The sequence below is a fragment of the Bombina bombina genome, chromosome 3, assembly GCF_027579735.1.
Source record: "Bombina bombina isolate aBomBom1 chromosome 3, aBomBom1.pri, whole genome shotgun sequence".
NCBI lineage: Eukaryota > Metazoa > Chordata > Amphibia > Anura > Bombinatoridae > Bombina > Bombina bombina.
In genome coordinates this window covers 271,718,911-271,732,287 of record NC_069501.1, presented here as the reverse complement: position 1 = coordinate 271,732,287, position 13,377 = coordinate 271,718,911, and positions in this window count along the sequence as shown.

Here is a 13,377-nt window from a genome sequence, read left to right as displayed (position 1 = left end):
TAAACCCTTTTTATACATTTATTTCAATAACAAACATATATATTACTGTGTGCATATGTATATCTATCTATCTAAATCCATACACACATAAAGATAGACCCTGGGAAAGTCTCCCTAAGAGTTATGGGGATACCAGACGTGACAAGGCCCTTTGAGGCTGAAACAATCTGGGTTGCCATATTCCTTGTTCAGAAAAGGATTGCCTGTTATTTTGGGCTGGACTGACCTTGTTTGGCAGGATCAGACTGATATACTGCAGGAAAGTTCTACTCTGTGAAAAGCATTATTGGGCAAAAAGAAACTGTTCCCATGTGGTAAATTACCATAGAACAAGATAACAAGTTATTGAGCTGGTGAGAGTGCTGAGAGAGTGCTTCTCTTTCTGTATGTATTTTAAATATAACCCTGGTGAAATCTCTTTAAGGTTGATGGGGGAAAACAGACATTGACTCCTTGCCAAATGTGCTTAGAGGAATATGGCTAGAATCCCTACGCTATAGATAGAATCCCTACGCTATACCTCTAACAATATATAAAAATAATAATAATTGATGGTTTTCGGTAAACTTTATATATGTAAATATATATACAGTATATATATATATATATATATATATATACATACAATTATATATAGGTATAGATATATATATTTAGGAATATTTATTTAAAAATACAAAGCACATATCCCCTACCATTGGAATCTGAAATATTTACAGTAAATACACAGTTAAATACCCTATTAAGTATAAATATTGCATTAATATGATTTTTACATGTTGACAGCAACTTGACTGCAAAGGTCTCCAATACACTTATATGTCTATATATGTATCATATGTATCTATACGTCTGTAAATACATATATACACATATAAATACTTAAATACATATGTACATACACACACACACACACACACACATATATATATATATATATATATATACAGTATTTCACAAATGTGAGTACACCCCTCACATTTTTGTAAATATTTTGTTATATCTTTTCATGTGACAACACTGAAGAAATGACTCAACACACAGCCAATAATGTCTAAACCGTTGGCAACAAAAGTGAGTACACCCCTAAGTGGAAATGTCCAAATTGGGCCCAATTAGCCATTTTCTATCCCCGGTGTCATGTGACTCGTTAGTGTTACAAGGTCTCAGGTGTGAATGTGGAGCAGGTGTGTTAAATTTGGTATTTACTGAAAAGAGCAAGAAGAGGCTTGTTCTTTTTAAGAATACACCAACTAGCACTCGAGGTTAGTAGTTTTGCAGATTGAATGTATTAGGACAGCATGTAATAAATAAACTTGTGATATTAAATTAAAACTTACTTTTATTCAGTGACATATAAAATTAGGAATTAATTAAAACCACACTTAGGTCACCTTCTGTAGTAGAAAGTTAAGTTATATACATCAATAACGTCTAGTCTAATGTACGGATGGAATTCTGTATGATTTGAGTTTGAATCACTGTAATCAAAATTATAAATCTTCGCAGGCCTACAGCAGTTATAAGAGGTTAAACAGCACTTGTCAGGTTTGTTACTAACCCAAAAGGGATATATTATCGGTATTATTTCACAGATCGTAAATATTAACGGCTTTATAGGTTTATAATATCTGCTAGTACTCTGCAGTATATGCTACTATAGTACCCTTCGGTATAATACAGCTTACTATAGTACACTTCGGTATAACAGAAATCTGTGAATAAAATCACAAAGACAGAGGGCGCCTCCTAGTGCAACACTGGTATGATGATGAAAGAAACAGATTAAAATCTGAAATAATACTCAATAAGGGAGCAGCACCAAATGTGCCAAATGGTGCAGGTTGGGGATTCACAGTGACCCAGCTACACTGATCCTGCAATCAGATGTTGGGATCCAGGATATCCAGATGGTGTGGTAGAAAGGACAGGCTCAGGCTTCCATATGATAAAACATATATTTATTTTAAAATGAGATTTAAAAAAAAAGGGGTGTATAACATCACCAAAATGGTATCTAAAAACAAATGTTGTAACAGATTGCAACGCGTTTCACAGCACAAAGTGGCTGTTTCCTCAGGCATCTCTTTTCAAAAAAGCCGGTAACGGCAAAACATGTCAGGAAGATTAGGGTCTTGGTGAGGAGTCTTAGGACCTCTTGTGTTTTTAGAGAGCACTCAGTAACCTTGTTAATGTAGTAGATTAACTTTTCAATACTATATTCCGGTCTTTGATGATACTATACATTTGGAATCTGAGTCTTATTAACATTACTCATTTATATCACTGAATCGTTAAACTGGGGCTTTATAAGCAGTATTATACTGAAGGGTACTATAGTAAGCTGTATTATACTGAAGGGTACTATGGTAGCATATCCCGCAGATTACTAACGGATATTATAAACCTTTAAAATTTACGATCAGTTACCTCTTAAGATATAAGCTACTACTTTAGTGTTTACTTAAGGATAATACCATATAGCTTGGTGAATAAAATCAGCTGTGATCTAACCTAACAAAATTTGGGAAATATATCAATTTATCATATACAGCTGTAGGTGATGACAACAAACATACGGCCAGATTACGAGTTTTTGTAAGTAAGGCTGTGCGGTGCTAACGCTCCTTTTTTTCTTACCGCTCACTTAAGCCAATGCTGCAAGCCGGCGTTAGCCTCAGAAAAGTGAGCGTTGAGCAAAATTTAGCTCCACATCTCACCTCAATACCAGCGTTGCTTACGGTAGTGGTAAACTGACAAAACGTGCTCGTGCACGATTTCCCCATAGGAAACAATGGGGCTGAGCCGGCTGAAAAAAAGCTAATACCTGCAAAAAAGCAGCGTTCAGCTCCTAACGCAGCCCCATTGTTTCCTATGGGGAAATACTTTTTATGCCTACACCTAACACCCTAACATGAACCCCCAGTCTAAACACCCCTAATCTTACACTTATTAACCCCTAATCTGCCGCTCCCGACATCGCTTACACCTACATTATATTATTAACCCCTAATCTGCCGCTCTGGACACTGCTGCCACCTACATTATACTTATGAACCCCTAATCTACTGCCCCCAACATCGCCGACACCTACATTATATTTATTAACCCCTACTCTGCCGCCCCCAACGTCGCCGCAACTATATTAAATTTATTGACCCCTAATCTTCCGACCCCAACGTCGCCGCTACTATATTAAATTTATTAACCCCTAAACCTAAGTATAACCCTAAGTCTAACCCCCCTAACTTAAATATAATTTAAATTAAACAAAATAAATTTAACATAATTAAATAAATTAATCCTATTTAAAACTAAATACTTACCAATAAAATAAACCCTAAGCTAGCTACAATATAACTAATAGTTACATTGTAGCTAACTTAGGATTTATATTTATTTTACAGGCAACTTTGTATTTATTTTAACTAAGTACAATAGTTATTAAATAGTTATTAACTATTTAATAACTACCTAGCTAAAATAAGTACAAAATTACCTGTAAAATAAACCCTAACCTAAGTTACAATTACACCTAACACTACACTATAATTAAACTAATTACCTAAACTACCTACAATTAATTACAATTTAATTAAATAAATTAAATTACGAAAAAAAACAGACACTAAATTACAGAAAAAAAAGAATTACAAGAATTTTAAACTAATTACACCTAATCTAATCCCCCTAATAAAAAAAAGCCCCCCAAAATAATAAAATTCCCTACCCTATACTAAATTACAAATAGCCTTTAAAAGGGCCTTTTGCGGGGCATTGCCCCAAAGTAATCAGCTCTTTCACCTGTAAAAAAAAATACAATCCCCCCAACATTAAAACCCACCACCCACACACCCAACCCTACTCTAAAGCCCACCCAATCCCCCTTAAAAAAACCTAACACTATCCCCTTGAAGATCACCCTACCTTGAGCCGTCTTCACCCAGACGGGCACAAGTGGTCCTCCAGAGGGTCCGAAGTCTTCATCCTATCCGGCCAGAAGAGGACATCCAGACCGGCAGAAGGCTTCATCCAGGCGGCATCTTCTATCTTCAGACTTCCGGAGCAGGTCCATCTTCAAGACATCTGATGCTGAGCATCCTCTTCATCCGACGGCCGACGACTGAATGACTGGTCCTTTAAATGACGTCATCCAAGATGGCGTCCCTTGAATTAAGGTAGGAAAAATCCTATTGGCTGATGCAAACAGCCAATAGAATTGACCTCACATTCTATTGGCTGATTGGAACAGCCAATAGAATACGAGGATGAAGATAGAAGATGCCGCCTGGATGAAGCCTTCTGCCGGTCTGGATGTTGTCTTCTGGCCGGATAGGATGAAGACTTCGGACCCTCTGGAGGACAACTTGTGCCCGTCTGGGTGAAGACGGCTCAAGGTAGGGTGATCTTCAAGGGGATAGTGTTAGGTTTTTTTTAGGGGGGATTGGGTGGGCTTTAGAGTAGGGTTGGGTGTGTGGGTGGTGGGTTTTAATGTTGGGGGGATTGTATTTTTTTTTACAGGTGAAAGAGCTGATTACTTTGGGGCAATGCCCCGCAAAAGGCCCTTTTAAAGGCTATTTGTAATTTAGTATAGGGTAGGGAATTTTATTATTTTGGGGGGCTTTTTTATTTTATTAGGGGGATTAGATTAGGTGTAATTAGTTTAAAATTCTTGTAATTCTTTTTTTTCCCTGTAATTTAGTGGGGTTTTGTTGTTGTAATTTAGTTCATTTAATTTAATTGTAATTAATTGTAGGTAGTTTAGGTAATTAGTTTAATTATAGTGTAGTGTTAGGTGTAATTGTAACTTAGGTTAGGGTTTATTTTACAGGTAATTTTGTACTTATTTTAGCTAGGTAGTTATTAAATAGTTAATAACTATTTAATAACTATTGTACCTAGTTAAAATAAATACAAAGTTTCCTGTAAAATAAATATAAATCCTAAGCTAGCTACAATGTAACTATTAGTTATATTGTAGCTAGCTTAGGGTTTATTTTATTGGTAAGTATTTAGTTTTAAATAGGATTAATTTATTTAATTATGTTAAATTTATTTTGTTATTATTATTATTGTATAGGAATAATGTAGTTAATGATAGTAATTTTATTTAGATTTATTTAAATTATATTTAAGTTAGGGGGGGTTAGACTTAGGGTTAGACTTAGGTTTAGGGGTTAATAAATTTAATATAGTAGCGGCGACGTTGGGGTCGGAAGATTAGGGGTTAATAAATGTAGATAGGTGTTGGTGATGTTAGGGACGGCAGATTAGGGGTTAATAAAATTTAATTAGTGTTTGCGAGTTGGGAGTCCGGCGGTTTAGGGGTTAATATATTTATTAAAGTGGCGGTGATGTCCGGTCGGCAGATTAGGGGTTAGACATTTTAGTTAAGTGTTTCCGATGTGGGGGGGGGGGGGGCTCGGTTTAGGGGTTAATAGGTAGTTTATGGGTGTTAGTGTACTTTTAGCACTTTAGTCAAGAGTTTTATGTTCCGGCGTTAGCCCATAAAACTCTTAACTACTGACTTTTAAATACGGTAGGAGTCTTGACAGGAGAGGGTCTACCGCTCACTTTTTCAGGTGATCGTAATACTGGCGTTAGTCAAATCCCAATAAAAAGATAGGATACGCAATTGACATAAGGGGATTTGCGGAAAGCTAAAATCGCGGAAAAAAAGTGAGTGGTAGACCCTTTCCTGCCTGACTCGTAATACCAGCGGGCGTTAAAAAGCAGTGTTGGGACCCCTCAACACTGCTTTTTAATTCTAACGCAAGACTCGTAATCTCGCCGATAGAATCTAATATATATATTAAGTATCTAACATCGATATATTGTTTCTTTATACTTCATGTAACTATTTGATAATAATCATTACTAACCATTGTAAACTCTTATTAAAGAGGTTACTATTTACCAAAATACTTGTATTTCCATCCAGATATTAATCTAAGATTACTATTTTATTTAACAGCTGTGACATAATAGCGATAATATATCCCTTTTGGGTTAGTAACAGACCTGACAAGTGCTGTTTAATCTCTTATAACTGCAGTAGGCCTGCAGAGATTTATAATTTGGATTACTGTGATTCAAACTCAATTCATACAGAATTCCCTCCATACATTAGACTAGACATTATTGATGTATATAACTTAACTTTCTACTACAGAAGGTGACCTAAGTGTGGTTTTAATTAATTCCTAATTTTATATGTCACTGAATAAAAGTTATGTTTTAATTTAATATCACAAGTTTATTTATTACATGCTGTCCTAATACATTCAATCTGCAAAACTACTAACCTTGAGTGCTAGTTTGTGTATTTTTTAAAAAGAACAAGCCTCTTCTTGCTCTTTTCAATAAATATTTAATGTTTAAAGACACCAGCACCATTACCTGATATGAATTTAAACCAAAGAACCTCTGTGGTATAATAAAGGGTTTTTACTAAGGTTTAATTTTAAACTCTATAGTAGTGCCATTGGTCTTTTCTTTGGTAAAAAGTGTTAAATTTGGTGTTATCACTCTCACACTCTCTCATACTGGTCACTGGAAGTTCAACATGGCACCTCATGGCAAAGAACTCTCTGAGGTTCTGAAAAAAAGAATTGTTGCTCTAGATAAAGATGGCTATAAGAAGATTGCCAAGACCCTGACACTGACATGCAGCGTGGTGGGCAACTCCATAGAGCAGTTTCACAGGACAGGTTCTATTCTGTTTTCATCTACTGCAAGATGACTGCCTTCTGATGGAAAGTTTAGACGTGCAATCTACTTACAGTTAGCAGAATCCAGCAGTAGCTTAACTCAGACAAGCAGAGATTTATGAATCCTTCAAGCTTTATTGTTGCAAAACAAGAATTCTGAGGTTCCAGAAGTGGTAATTGCCAGGTAAAAAGAATTTGCCTCTACAAAGCTATTAGCAGAAAGTTCTAGCAAACTTTACACATTGAAAGTGAAACTAATTTACACACACAAGTGAAACAAAAATGGAGGCAGGAAGTGACCTCAAAAAGGTCAGAGGTAGAACAGAGAATATACATTACATTGAATACATAACACTAGAGGGAGCACAAGAACTAAAATAGCACTTAAAGATGTACATATGAATATATAGACAGAACAGGTTCCACTCAGAACAGGCCTCGCCATGGTCGACCAAAGAAGTTGAGTGCACGTGCTCAGCGTCACATCCAGAGGTTTTGGGAAATAGACATATGAGTGATGCCAGAATTGCTGCAAAGGTTGAAGGGGTGGGGGGTCAGCCTGTCAGTGCTCAGACCATACGCCACACGCTACATCAAATTGGTCTGCATGGCTGTCATCCCAGAAGGAAGCCTCTTCTAAAGATGTTGCACAAGAAAGCCCGCATACAGTTTGCTGAAGACAAGCAGACTAAGGACTTGGATTACTGGAACCATGTCTTGTGGTCCAATGAGACCAAGATAAACTTATTTGGTTCAGATGGTGTCAAGCGTGTGTGGCAGCAACCAGGTGAGGAGTACAAAGACCAGTGAGTCTTGCCTACAGTTAAGTGTGGTGGTGAGAGTGTCATGGTCTGCCAAAAAGGGTTAAGGCATTGTAGCAAAGTGTAATTTCTTCAGTCTTGTCAACTTGTTACATTTCTAACTGTTTGAAATAAAAGTCAATAGCCACTTAGGCACAAGAGGTGATGCTACTATGTGATTGTATTTTTTCTCCCTGTTTTAGACTACAACAGAGGATATGAATGTGTGCAACCTTTTTGTGCAACTATGGTGGCAATTTTTTCTGCGCAACAACATTGTGGCAGCCATCTTGGAAACCCTGTCATTATATTTCTAAAGGCAAATCCATAAACTTTTGTACACTATGAGCCCTGTTTTGAAGGGGGAGGGGACCAGAGGGAGATCATACAGAATGCAGGGGGTGATACAAGCCCTACATGCCCCCCAGTAATATTGACAATACTGATTAGGCCAGATTGGACCTCTGTATATACAAGCACAGTCTCAATTGAAATCTCTGTAGTTATGCCTCTGTATACATGTAGAGACTTCAGTCACTGGACTTTTTTTCATATGGAGCAGAATGTTAGTATTTCAAGAGATCAACTGTAGAAGAAGTTAAACACATTGCAAAATAAGAGAACATGTGATTATGATAACACAAGAATGTCCTTTAAATGTATCACTATAAAACAATCTATATAACTTTCTATTGGTTTATTTTCTTTCTTCCTTGCCTCTTTTAAAATGGAAGAAACTAAAGTTGATTTACCCTTTAAAAAACAGTATAATATAAATCACAAAAGGGTATCTTTTGGTTTTTTTTAGAAAAGCTTTTCAAATGCTTTATATGCTAATATTTTGATAGACATCTTTTTTTGTAGAAATCATTAGAAAAACTTTGATTAAAGAATAGAAAATACATCAAAATCTTAAACAAATTATACTAAATCTGTATTTGTAAACACGCTACATTTACTCCACATCACAAAAGTGCCAGTTAAAGTAATATACTGTGTTAAAGATCTTTGCAAAACAGACAAAAGGGTTAATATGATGGGCAATGAGATTGGTTGTGGCAGGGTATTTAAATATGATGATGTTTTGTTATAATCAGCTTGACTGCAGACCAGGTGGTTCCACATATTGGTCTAGATTCAATAAAACCTATTTGTGAAATGTATATCTCGCTGAAAAATACTCTCATTAAGTCAAAATATTGTGCAGTTCAAAGAGATTTGTATCCTCATCAGAGCAGTGAGTTGCAAGTTCCATTATAATAAATGGGGTAGCATTCTACAGGGTCGATTTATGAAGCAGCGGATGCTGCTTCCGACCCACTCCGCTTCAGGTCCACCTGCAGCGGAAGTTAAGAAGCAGTGGTCGTAAGACCGCTGCTTCTTAACTTGTCCGCCACCTCTGAGGCGGCGGACAGCAATCATCCCGATCGGAAACAATTGGGTTGATTGACACCACCTGCTAGCGATTGTGCAGGGGGCGGCATTGCCCAAGCATTTCCTGAGAAATGCTTGTGCAATGATAAATGCCGACAGCATTCGCAAATGCTGTCAATATTTATCGATTTGAGGCGGACATGATCTGCTATATCGTATCATGTCCGCTCGCACTATAATAAATCAGCCACTACCACTTCCTCTTTCAATTAGTCACAATGGGCTGATTCTCCCATTCACAAAGACGGTCACTCACTTGACCTGATCTTTAGCTATCGATGCACTATATAAAACTTCACAAATGCCCCTTTTCCTCTTTCTGATCAACATCTCCTCACTTGCAACATATCATCCCTACGTACAACTCTCCCTCATTCTACTCCTCACACCAAACTTCACAGAAGCATTATGTCATTCAATCAGCAACAGCTTGCTAATTCCATCAAACCTCTCCTCTCATCCTTCTCCTCCTTTTTCTGCCCTGACCAATTTATCTACTACTATAATTCCATCCTTACATCCGTCCTTGACAATCTTGCCCCTCTTACCATAGCTCGGAAATCACACACTCATCCTCAGCCTAGGCATACTCCTCTGACATGGTACCTAAGCAGATGTTCCCGTACTGCTGTGGGATTGGAGAAAATCTCGGAGTTCAGCTGATTTTCTTCATTACAAATTCATCTTGAACTCCTACTATTCTGCCCTTAATCTCTATAAGCAACATTACTTCTCTACTCTTATCGCTAATCTTTCTTCAAACCCAAACGTCTGTTCTCCACTTTCAATACTCTTCTCCGCCCACCCCTACCTCATACTACAACTTCTCTGTCAGCTCAAGACTTTGCCAGCCACTTCAATAACAAAATCGACTCCATCAGAAACTAAATCAGCTGTCAACATAATTCCATTCTCTCTCCCCCTCAAACACTCACAATCAACCACAACCCACATAGCCATAAACTTAGCTCTTTCTCCCCTGTTACTGAGGAAGAAGTTTTGGCACTTATACTGCACTCTCACCTCACTACCAGTCCCCTTGACCCTATCCCCTCACAGCTACTCCCCTCCCTCTCTTCTACGCTTACCCCTATACTCATACACACTTTCAACCTCTCCCTCAGCACTGGTATATTTCCCTCATCTCTCAAACATGCACTAGTCACACCTATCCTCAAAAAACCTTCCCCTGATCCAACTTTCCCATCCAACTACCGCCCTATTTCCCTCCTCCCTCTTGCCTCAAAGCTTCTTGAAAAACTAGTATATGAACGCAATCTGGATTTCGTCCCCATCACTCCAGAGAGACAGAAATTGTTAAGGTTACCAATGACCTACTTACAGCAAAATCAAAAGGCCACTTCTCTCTGCTTATCCTCCTTGTTCTGTCCACAGCCTTTGACACTGTTGACCACCTTCTTTTGCTCCACACCCTCCAATCCTTCGGCATCTGTGACACAGCCCTCTCTTGGTTCTCTTCCTACCTGTCAAACCGTACTTTTAGTGTAGCCTTCTCTGGGGTGCCTCCTCTGCCCCATCACCACTTTTTTTCGGGCTACCGCAAGGCTCTGTACTCTGTCCCCTTCTCTTCTCAATCTACACATCATCATTAGGATCACTAATAAAGTCCCATGGTTTCCAATATAATTTGTATGCCGATGACACCCAAATCTACTTCTCTGCACCAGACCTATCTCCTTCCTTGCTAACAAGTGTCACTAACTGTCTTTCTCACATCACTTCCTGGATGTTCTTTCACTACCTCAAGCTAAAACTGCTTATTTTCCCCCTTCTTTCAAAATCTCCACCCCCAATCTCTCTATAACTGTTGACAACTCCATCATTACCCCTACACCACATGCCCGATGTCTCTGGGTCACTTTTGACTCAGATCTTTCTTTCACTCCTCATATTCAGTCCTTGGCTAAAGCATGCCACTTCCACCTTAAAAACATCTCTAAAATTAGAGACATTTCCTTACACAAGACACAACTAAGATTTTAATCAACTCTCTCATCCTTTCCCACCTTGATTACTGCAACTCTGTCCTCTCTGATCTCCCCAGCTGCCACCTAGCTCCTTTACAATCCATAATGAATGCCTCTGCCAGGATCATCTTCCTTACATGTCGCTCTTCATCTGCTGCACCTCTCTGCCAATCCCTTCACTGGCTTCCTCTTGCCTCTAGGATTAAACACAAAATTCTCACTCTGACATACAAAGCCCTCAACTGCACTGCTCCCCCCTATATCTCAGACCTTGTCTCCAAATACTCTCCCTCCCATCCCCTTTACTCGGCTTTTGACCTCCTACTCTCCTCCTCTCTTGTCACCTTATCACACTCCCATTTACAGGACTTCTCCAGACTGACTCCCATCTTGTGGAACTCTCTGTCTCACTCCACAAGACTCTCCCCTAGTTTTGAAAGCTTCAAGCGCTCCCTAAAGACTCTACTGTTCAGGGATGCATACAACCTACGCTAACCTTTCTTTATACCAGTTCCTCTCCTCCATTGCTATCCCCTGAACCCCCTCAGCATGCATGCCTAAGAGTCCAGCTGTTTGTAGATCACTTTCTTAAGAGCTGACTACAACAGTGTGACTCTTGGCAGGGCCCTCTACCCATTTGATCCATATAATTGTTTTGTTTTAATCTGCCTTTTTTATAGCACTGTGGAATCTGTTGGCGCTCTACAAATAACCGATAATAATAATAATAATAATACCTTTAAAACTGTTAATTTCTTGAATGATAGAATGAATTCTACTGTGAACGATACCTTACAAATGCACCCTCTATAAAACAGCCTGCCTTAACATATGTACTAAAGAATGCTCTGAATTTGTAAAAGAAATATTAAAGAAATATAAAAATGAAACAACCTTGTCAGCATTGAAATAGAGACAACACCACAAGGCAAGATACATCACAGGGACTACAGATTCTTCATTTCACCTAGATTGGCAGCTCTTTTGGACACTTATTTGCTCTTGTGAAAGGCAGGTGTCAGCGCCGATACACATCTATTAACAATATTGCTGCTGAATTTTATTTTGTTTTTATAATTTTATTTTATAGTTTTTATTAAAATTGACAAGTTCTTATTCACCTGTTGAGTCTGAGCTTTTCATGAACCTAGGGTGGTGCCCCCCATGTGGATAAATAAAATGCTTTACCTGCAAGACATCTTTTGAATACCTTCCATCGGTGCTCATTTTGTGCTTAAAGGAATTAAACTATTGTGATTTTTTTTCTCTTGAGATTGGGAAGAAGTAGAGAGCCCTGGGGAAGAAGACACCACCATTGCATCTATGCTGTTTATACTGCCCTGGGAGAGGTTGTGGCTGGAAGCATCCTATCTACAGGGTAGTGATTATACTTTCTATCTTTTTTTTTTTGTATTCGTAAAACCTCTCATTTTATCCAGTGAGACAAACCTCTTTGTTAAAACAGGCATGCACATATTCTGCGCATATGCATTTACTGTGTTTTAAGTGTGCTTTTTAAGTTGTTGCAGTTGAAGCTGTTTTGATCAATGTAAAAGATAATATGTTTTGGACACTATATAAAAATAGTTGTTAATGGCAGGAACGGCCACATTTGATACACTCTGAAAGATAGGTGAAGCAAGGCTTAACGAATTTTGAACATGATCTTACTTTTAAATGAGATCCTTTGACAACGTCATTAGTGTTCATGGGCTCCATTTATTAAAAATCGGGCTGACATCTCTGCGAGTGGACAGCATATGCTGTCTGCATTTAACATTGCGCAAGCATTACACCAGCAACGCTTGTGAAATGCCGCTTCCTGCTTGCTGGCAGCCAATTGGCCACTAACATGGACTATCAATCATCCTGATTGGATCGTATAAGAAAGATTTCAATCCGCCACCTTTAAGGTGGCAGGTAGGTTAAGGAGCAGCAGTCTTAAGATCGCTGATACTTAACTATTGTTTCAGGTGAGCCTGAAACCACAAGCCTCTGAAGTAGCAATTGCTGCTTGGTAATTAGTCCACTATAAATCTAGTCTATTGAATTTGATATGTACATATCCCTTTAATAAATACTCTTTTTTAAAAAAAAAAAAAAAAGAGAGAGAAAAAGAGTCCTATTAACTGTTGTTTGTTTCTATAACAGTTAAAACAATCCTAATGTTTGTATTAATAGACAAAGAAACTTAGAACTGGGTAGAACTCTTTTCAACAAACATTATACATACTTTTGGCACCAACAATACTCTTAGCTTACAAACATAACTGGTAATAAATCTTCCCAGCATTTTAATTTTTCTGAAGTTGTTTTGGTCATTTTTCAGAGATATAGCAACACACACATTAATATGTTTCCTATCCATTGTATATCAGAGACATAAGCCACATTAAATAGCTTTTTCTTTATCATTATCACACTCTTTCATCTCTTTCATTTATA